Genomic DNA, 9,074 nt, shown 5'->3' with positions numbered 1-9,074 from the left:
GCCCATTGTTTACCTTATTACCTGGGAAACACCACAAGGCTGTTTAAAAGAGCTGTCAGTCAAGGTGAACTCATGGATATACGCTCCCTGTCCCACTGCGCCTGTTCTTTCAGGATTTCTGATAGTAAGAGATGAGAGAAGGTACAATTTCTTCAATTCTGAGCATTTTAATAGAGTAAAGATGTTATGGATGATGTGTTGGTATTTTTACATGGGAAAATGGATGACTGTGCAGGACCTTTAGTAACCTGTCTTATGTAACCATATCAAACGTAACATACTGTATCATACTAATTTGAACGTCTCGGATTATGTTATTTCTAGTCTATGAGACTCTCCATCATCACATCTCTACCATTCTCAAAATATGTGAATTTACCTTGGAAATTCAGAAATGTTTTGAGGTTTAAAGGGGCATTATGGAGATATCGTTCTGTCATTTCCTGGTTGCTAAACTTCTCATAGTTTGCCTAATTTCAGTTTATGTGACAAAACAAGCAATGAAGATCATTGTACCATCTAAACCGCTGTGAAATATATTTTCTGTAACCAAAAATATTGTATTTTCAGCTGTTTGAAGCAGGTGTACAAAACTGAAAGTAAAAGATACAAAAACAAAATGTAAGAACAGGAAGCATAGAAATATTGCCCATAGAACAGATTTATTCGCTTCTTGGACTTGCTTTCAATGAGTGACAGATCCATAACTCATATTTCGGTGTGAATTTGGTTAGGTGTGTCTTCCAAAAATGTACATATTGCAGCTTTAAAAGCAACACTGGTCAGTAAATGTTTTACTTTGTAACCAGCTAGTGGGCTGCTACTGCTATTGACAGTGTACAACTGTAGCCCGCCAGTCGGGTAATTCCTGCATGAAGTATTATCTGACTTTTATCGACACCTCCTACTATAGGCTGTAGAAAAAGCTATCCAAATAGCCATTTTACTAGTTGAAGTTGAATTGTTTATTTATTTTATTTTTACGTATAATGCAGTTGATGCGATGATAACACAAGCATTGAGCAGGATATTCATACGAGCCGTCAAATCATTATACAAAAGTAGTGTGAAATGCGTTCATAAGAAGCAGGCTTTTTTTCTTGAGTTCGACAACAACTCCTTGTTCTGTCACCAATGTGCCCGCATCGCCCTCGTGCGGCAATGTTTGCCAGTCTACCGGTCGCCCCCGCTAGTACAGCAGACCGTAGTTAGCTAACAGGCGGTGTCGCTCCCGCCTGCTGGGATAAACTGCCAGACAGACGGGGGGTGAAGGACACGCTGTCTACTGGTCGTCCCCGCAACTCATTGGTAACTAGCTATGTTTTTATGTAGGGTTTATCTGCAGTTCTGATGCATTACCGTAGTGGAGCGCCCCTGTCTTCCGCCTATGTACTGGAGTCATAGTTTAAAGACTGACAATATAAATATAAAGACTAGTTCCTGAAGATGCAGGAAAGCCCACATACAGGAACAACCCGAATTGCGGTCTGCAGTTGTTCTTCGCACTGAAATGGGTGGTCTGGTCTGTCATTGGTCCTGGTGAGGGTTTATAACGTGATATGTCACCAGCGGAGTGAGGGTAGGGTGTTTTTTCTCTCTTCGGTGACAGGATTATCATCTCAGCGTTTTAACACACCGCTAAACCGCAGATCAAAAGTCGGGAAAGGTTCTGTTCGCTATTACAATGTAGTAGTGAAGTGGAATAAGACAAACAGCTTTACCTATACAACGGAAGGTATTTGTATGACGACAAGACCCCGAAGTGACAATTCATCGTCAATAATGTATGTATGAATATGTTTGTGAATTTTAGGCTATCTATCAATATGATATTCTTAATATTTGTGTGGTCTATAATTTCTTACCAACGGATAGCTGCACCCAGATCATCTCTGCCTGGATTGTGATTAGCCTAGTTTGTTTTTGTCAAGCAATTGTCAGGCATTATGCTAAGGGATGCCTTTTGAGATAACAGTTATATTCATATGATACAATGGAGGCTGAAATAGGCTATGGACATAAACACAACAACAACTCGTTTTCACTTAGTCGTTATTTAGACGTTGTAAACTGGTCCGAATGTGAAAGACATTTGCATGCCAGGTCATGCATGTCCTCTGCTGCAGAACAGTGGCTGGATTATGCATCAGCATAGCTAACAATTATTCCAGTGGCATATACTGAAAATATATCTGAAACGTATTTGGAATACATGCCGTTGATGTGGACCCCCATTGATTTGGCAGCCTTGACTGCCAGCCAGATAGCTTTGTGTGGGATCGCTGTGTCATAACCCACTGCCCATTGATTTGGCAGCCTTGACTGCCAGCCAGATAGCTTTGTGTGGGATCGCTGTGTCATAACCCACTGCCCATTGATTTGGCAGCCTTGACTGCCAGCCAGATAGCTTTGTGTGGGATCGCTGTGTCATAACCCACTGCCCATTGATTTGGCAGCCTTGACTGCCAGCCAGATAGCTTTGTGTGGGATCGCTGTGTCATAACCCACTGCCCATTGATTTGGCAGCCTTGACTGCCAGCCAGATAGCTTTGTGTGGGATCGCTGTGTCATAACCCACTGCCCATTGATTTGGCAGCCTTGACTGCCAGCCAGATAGCTTTGTGTGCAGGATCGCTGTGTCATAACCCACTGCCCATTGATTTGGCAGCCTTGACTGCCAGCCAGATAGCTTTGTGTGGGATCGCTGTGTCATAACCCACTGCCCATTGATTTGGCAGCCTTGACTGCCAGCCAGATAGCTTTGTGTGAGATCGCTGTGTCATAACCCACTGGGCAGTCATCAATTCAACATCTATTCCAAATTGGTTCTACATCATTTCATTTAAATGACGTGGAAACAATGTTGATTCAACCGGTGTGTGTGTACTTCTACTATATCAATAAGAGCCTCAGCCAATGGGAATGTTGTTGTGTGTGTGTGCATGTGTGTGTATATTTATGTGTGTATGCATGCTTCCGTGTGTGTGTGTGTGGTGTCTGTTAGGTGAGATAAGATGATAAACTAGGTACAGTTAATGCAGTTATTGACTAATCCTATGAAAGGAGTGACTGTATTAAAGGTTACCTTTCTCTCCGACCTGGCTGTCAGTGAATGGGCTCGTGCCTCACCTCACCACACCTCACCTCACCTCACTACAGCCTCACCTCTAATCTGAGTGGCCCTAGGATGTAATGGTACTACTGTGACATGTGTCTTACATTGTGGACTAGGATTAAGTTACGCCTGATCTAGGGTTTGCGTCGTTTTATTTGATTAACCCTAACGCTGGGCCTATATTGTGAGTATCTTGTGATTGGTTGTAAACCAGGAAGCAGGTTTATGTCCTTGAGGGGGGAGTGGAGGAAACTTTTCATCAGAATGAGTTCCTTTAACACGTGGCCTTGTGTTTGTATTAGTGGGGATGGCAGAATGTGTCGGGAGTGCGGCAGTGGGGGGCGGGGTAATTATGTAATTGTTCTGAAATGCCACGGCTCTGTAGTGTTGTCACATTGAGGGAGAGAGGTGGGGCATGAGGAAAGAGAACGAGAGAGAGGTGAGGCATGAGGAAAGAGAACGAGAGAGAGGTGAGGCATGAGGAAAGAGAACGAGAGAGAGGTGAGGCATGAGGAGAGAGAGGTGGGGCATGAGGAAAGAGAACGAGAGAGAGGTGAGGCATGAGAAGAGAGAGGTGGGGCATGAGGAGAGAGAGGTGGGGCATGAGAGAGAGAGGTGGGGCATGAGAGAGAAAGGTGGGAAGAGCAGAGGTGAGGCATGAGAGGTGGGGCATGAGAGAGAGAGGTGGGGCATGAGGAGAGAGAGGTGGGGCATGAGGAGAGAGAGGTGGGGCATGAGGAAAGAGAACGAGAGAGAGGTGAGGCATGAGAAGAGAGAGGTGGGGCATGAGGAGAGAGAGGTGGGGCATGAGGAGAGAGAGGTGGGGCATGAGGAGAGAGAGGTGGGGCATGAGGAAAGAGAACGAGAGAGAGGTGAGGCATGAGGAGAGAGAAGAGAGAGAGGTGGGGCATGAGGAAAGAGAACGAGAGAGAGGTGGGGCATGAGGAGAGAGAGGTGGGGCATGAGAAGAGAGAGGTGGGGCATGAGGAGAGAGATGAGGAGAGAGAGGTGGGGTGGGGCATGAGAGAAGAGAGGTGGGGCATGAGGAAAGAGAGGTGGGGCATGAGAGAGAGAGGTGGGGCATGAGGAGAGAGAGGTGGGGCATGAGGAGAGAGAGGTGGGGAGAACGAGAGAGAGGTGGGGCATGAGGAGAGAGAGGTGGGGCATGAGAAGAGAGAGGTGAGGCATGAGGAAAGAGAATGAGAGAGAGGTGAGGCATGAGAAGAGAGAGGTGAGGCATGAGGAAAGAGAATGAGAGAGAGGTGAGGCATGAGAAGAGAGAGGTGGGGCATGAGGAAAGAGAACGAGAGAGAGGTGAGGCATGAGGAGAGAGAGGTGGGGCATGAGGAGAGAGAGGTGGGGCATGAGGAGAGAGAGGTGAGGCATGAGAGAGAGAGAGGATGAGGAAAGGGCATGAGAGAGAGAGAGGTGAGGCATGAGAAGAGAGAGGTGAGGCATGAGGAGAGAGAGAGGTGAGGCATGAGGAAAGAGAGAGGTGAGGCATGAGGAAAGAGAACGAGAGAGAGGTGAGGCATGAGAGAATGAGAGAGAGGTGAGGCATGAGAAGAGAAGAGGTGAGGCAGGAGAAGAGAGAGGTGAGGCATGAGAAGAGAGAGGTGGGGCATGAGGAGAGAGAGGTGGGGCATGAGGAAAGAGAACGAGAGAGAGGTGAGGCATGAGGAAAGAGAAGAGAGAGGTGGGGCATGAGAAAGAGAACGAGAGAGAGGTGGGGCATGAGGAAAGAGACGAGAGAGGTGAGGCATGAGAGAGAGAGAGGTGGGGCATGAGGAGAGAGAGAGAGGGGCAGGTGGGGCATGAGAGAGAGGTGAGGCATGAGAAGAGAGAGGTGAGGCATGAGGAAAGAGAATGAGAGAGAGGGTGAGGCATGAGAAGAGAGAGGTGGGGGAGGAAAGAGAGAGAGAGGTGGGGCATGAGAAAGAGAGAGAGGTGGGGCATGAGGAAAGAGAACGAGAGAGAGGTGGGGCATGAGAGAGAGAGAGGTGGGGCATGAGGAGAGAGAGGTGGGGCATGAGGAAAGAGAACGAGAGAGAGGTGAGGCATGAGAAGAGAGAGGTGAGGCATGAGGAAAGAGAACGAGAGAGAGGTGAGGCATGAGAAGAGAGAGGTGAGGCATGAGGAAAGAGAACGAGAGAGAGGTGAGGCATGAGGAAAGAGAACGAGAGAGAGGTGAGGCATGAGGAAAGAGAACGAGAGAGAGGTGAGGCATGAGGAAAGAGAACGAGAGAGAGGTGAGGCATGAGGAAAGAGAACGAGAGAGAGGTGAGGCATGAGGAAAGAGAACGAGAGAGAGGTGAGGCATGAGGAAAGAGAACGAGAGAGAGGTGGGGCATGAGAAGAGAGAGGGAGAGAGAGAGAGGTGGGGCATGAGGAGAGAGAGGGAGAGAGAGAGGTGGGGCATGACAAGAGAGAGGGAGAGAGAGAGAGGTGGGGCATGAGGAAAGAGAGAGGGAGAGAGAGGTGAGGAGAGAGGAGAGGGGGCATGAGGAGAGAGAGGTGGGGCATGACAAGAGAGAGAGAGAGAGAGAGAGGTGGGGCATGAGGAGAGAGAGGAGAGGAGAGAGAGAGGTGGGGCATGACAAGAGAGAGGGAGAGAGAGAGAGGTGGGGCATGACAAGAGAGAGGGAGAGAGAGAGGTGGGGCATGAGGAGAGAGAGGGAGAGAGAGAGAGGTGGGGCATGACAAGAGAGGGAGAGAGAGAGGTGGGGCATGAGGAGAGAGAGGTGGGGCATGACAAGAGAGAGGGAGAGAGAGAGGTGGGGCATGACAAGAGAGAGGGAGAGAGAGAGAGGTGGGGCATGAGAGAGGGAGAGAGAGAGGTGGGGCATGACAAGAGAGAGGGAGAGAGAGAGAGGAGGGGCATGACAAGAGAGAGGGAGAGAGAGAGAGGTGGGGCATGACAAGAGAGAGAGGAGGTGGGGAGAGAGAGAGGTGGGGCATGACAAGAGAGAGAGAGAGAGAGAGAGGTGGGGCATGACAAGAGAGAGGGAGAGAGAGAGAGGTGGGGCATGAGGAGAGAGAGAGGTGGGGAGAGAGAGAGGGAGAGAGAGAGAGAGGTGGGGCATGACAAGAGAGAGGAGAGAGAGAGAGAGTGGGGCATGACAAGAGAGAGAGAGAGAGAGGTGGGGCATGACAAGGGAGGGAGAGAGAGGTGGGGCATGACAAGAGAGAGGAGAGAGAGAGAGGTGGGGCATGACAAGAGAGAGGGAGAGAGAGAGGTGGGGCATGAGAGAGAGAGAGAGAGAGAGAGAGGTGGGGCATGAGAGAGAGAGGGAGAGAGAGGTGGGGCATGACAAGAGAGAGGGAGGGGCAGAGAGAGGTGGGGCATGAGGGGAGAGAGAGGTGGGGAGAGAGAGAGAGGTGGGGCATGACAAGAGAGAGGGAGAGAGAGGTGGGGCATGAGGACAAGAGAGAGAGAGAGAGAGGTGGGGCATGAGGAGAGAGAGGGAGGAGAGAGAGAGGGGGAGAGAGGGAGAGAGAGAGAGGTGGGGCATGACAAGAGAGAGGGAGAGAGAGAGGTGGGGCATGAGAGAGAGGTGGGGCATGAGGAGAGGAGAGAGAGGTGGGGCATGACAAGAGAGAGGGAGAGAGAGAGTGGGGCATGACAAGGGAGAGAGAGTGGGGAGAGAGAGAGGTGGGGCATGACAAGAGAGAGAGAGAGAGAGGTGGGGCATGACAAGAGAGAGGGAGAGAGAGAGAGGTGGGGCATGAGGAGAGAGAGGTGGGGCATGAGAGGGAGAGAGAGAGAGGTGGGGCATGAGGAGAGAGAGAGGAGAGAGAGGTGGGGCATGACAAGAGAGAGAGGGGAGAGAGAGAGAGGTGGGGCATGACAAGAGAGGGAGAGAGAGAGTGGGGTGGGGATGAGAGAGAGAGAGGTGGGGCATGAGGAGAGAGAGAGAGGGGAGAGAGAGAGGTGGGGCATGACAAGAGAGAGGGAGAGAGAGAGGTGGGGCATGAGGAGAGAGGGAGAGAGAGAGGTGGGGCATGACAAGGAGAGGAGAGAGAGAGTTGGGGAGAGAGAGGTGGGGCATGACAAGAGAGAGAGGGAGAGAGAGAGGTGGGGCATGACAAGAGAGAGGGAGAGAGAGAGAGGTGGGGCATGAGAGAGGGAGAGAGGGAGAGAGAGAGAGGTGGGGCATGAGGAGAGAGAGGGAGAGAGAGAGGTGGGGCATGACAAGAGAGAGGGGAGAGAGAGAGAGGTGGGGCATGAGAGAGAGAGAGAGAGAGAGGCATGAGAGAGAGAGAGAGAGGAGAGAGAGAGAGAGTGGGGCATGAGAGAGAGAGAGGTGGGGCATGAAGAGAGAGGCATGAGAAGAGAGAGGTGGGGCATGAGGAGACAGAGGTGGGGCATGAGAGAGAGAGAGGTGGGGCATGACAAGAGAGAGGGAGAGAGAGAGTTGGGGCATGAGGAGAGAGAGGTGGGGCATGACAAGAGAGAGGGAGAGAGAGAGAGGTGGGGCATGACAAGAGAGAGGGAGAGAGAGAGGGGTCATGAGGAAAGAGAATGAGAGAGAGGTGAGGCATGAGGAGAGAGAGGTGGGGCATGAGAAGAGAGAGGTGGGGCATGACGAGAGAGAACGAGAGAGAGGTGAGGCATGAGAAGAGAGAGGTGGGGCATGAGGAAAGAGAACGAGAGAGAGGTGAGGCATGAGGAGAGAGAGATGGGGCATGAGAAGAGAGAGGTGGGGCATGAGAAGAGAGAGTGAGAGAGAGAGAGGCGGGGCATGAGGAGAGAGAGATGGGGCATGACGAGAGAGAGAGGTGAGGCATGAGAAGAGAGAGGTGGGGCATGAGGAAAGAGAGATGGGGCATGACGAGAGAGAGAGGTGAGGCATGAGAAGAGAGAGGTGGGGCATGAGGAAAGAGAGATGGGGCATGAGAGAGAGAGAGGTGAGGCATGAGAAGAGAGAGGTGGGGCATGAGGAGAGAGAGGTGGGGCATGAGGAAAGAAAGAGGTGGGGCATGAGGAAAGAGAGAGGTGGGGCATGAGGAAAGAGAGAGGTGAGGCATGAGAAGAGAGAGGTGGGGCATGAGAAGAGAGAGGTGGGGCATGAGAAGAGAGAGGTGGGGCATGAGAAGAGAGAGGTGGGGCATGACGAGAGAGAGAGGTGAGGCATGAGAAGAGAGAGGTGGGGCATGAGGAGAGAGAGAGGTGGGGCATGAGGAAAGAGAGGTGGGGCATGAGAAGAGAGAGGTGGGGCATGAGGAGAGAGAGATGGGGCATGACGAGAGAGAGAGGTGAGGCATGAGAAGAGAGAGGTGGGGCATGAGCGAGAGAGAGAGGTGGGGCATGAGGAAAGAGAGGTGGGGCATGAGAAGAGAGAGGTGGGGCATGACGAGAGAGAGATGGGGCATGACGAGAGAGAGAGGTGAGGCATGAGAAGAGAGAGGTGGGGCATGAGGAAAGAGAGGTGGGGCATGAGAAGAGAGAGGTGGGGCATGACGAGAGAGAGAGGTGGGGCATGAGGAGAGAGAGATGGGGCATGAGGAGAGAGAGGTGGGGCATGAGAAGAGAGAGGTGGGGCATGAGGAGAGAGAGAGAGGTGGGGCATGAGGAGAGAGAGGTGGGGCATGACGAGAGAGAGAGGTGGGGCATGAGGAGAGAGAACGAGAGAGAGGTGGGGCATTAGGAAAGAGAACGAGAGAGAGGTGGGGCATTAGGAAAGAGAACGAGAGAGAGGTGGGGCATGAAGAGAGAGAGGGGGAGGGATAGAGGTGGGGCATGCGGAGAGAGAGGGAGAGAGAGGTGGGGCATGACAAGAAAGAGGGAGAGAGAGAGGTGGGGCATGAGGAGAGAGAGGGAGAGAGAGAGGTGGGACATGAGGAGAGAGCTGGAGAGAGAGAGAGGTGGGGCATGAGGAGAGAGAGGGAGAGAGAGAGGTGGGGCATGACAAGAGAGAGGGAGAGAGAGAGAGATGGGGCATGAGGAGAGAGAGGGAGA

The 9,074-nt window shown here is 51.5% G+C and overlaps 1 protein-coding gene across 10 annotated transcripts in view; it reads left to right on the top strand.

Annotated features, from left to right (window-relative positions):
• The window catches only part of LOC124001784 (phosphatidate phosphatase LPIN1-like), a 63,239-nt gene continuing 54,165 nt past the window's right edge, over positions 1 to 9,074 (top strand). For 8 of the 10 annotated variants that reach the window (XR_006832855.1, XR_006832854.1, XR_006832853.1 and 5 more), the window contains exon 1: positions 1,319 to 1,784. The gene's annotated coding sequence lies outside the window, so the exon portion shown is untranslated. The other 2 variants (XM_046308848.1, XM_046308849.1) reach the window with 2 other exon arrangements.

Source organism: Oncorhynchus gorbuscha, linkage group LG17 (assembly GCF_021184085.1).
Source record: "Oncorhynchus gorbuscha isolate QuinsamMale2020 ecotype Even-year linkage group LG17, OgorEven_v1.0, whole genome shotgun sequence".
Lineage (NCBI taxonomy): Eukaryota > Metazoa > Chordata > Actinopteri > Salmoniformes > Salmonidae > Oncorhynchus > Oncorhynchus gorbuscha.
The sequence above is the reverse complement of the archived record's forward strand: the minus strand, read 5'-3'. Positions and strand labels throughout refer to the sequence as shown.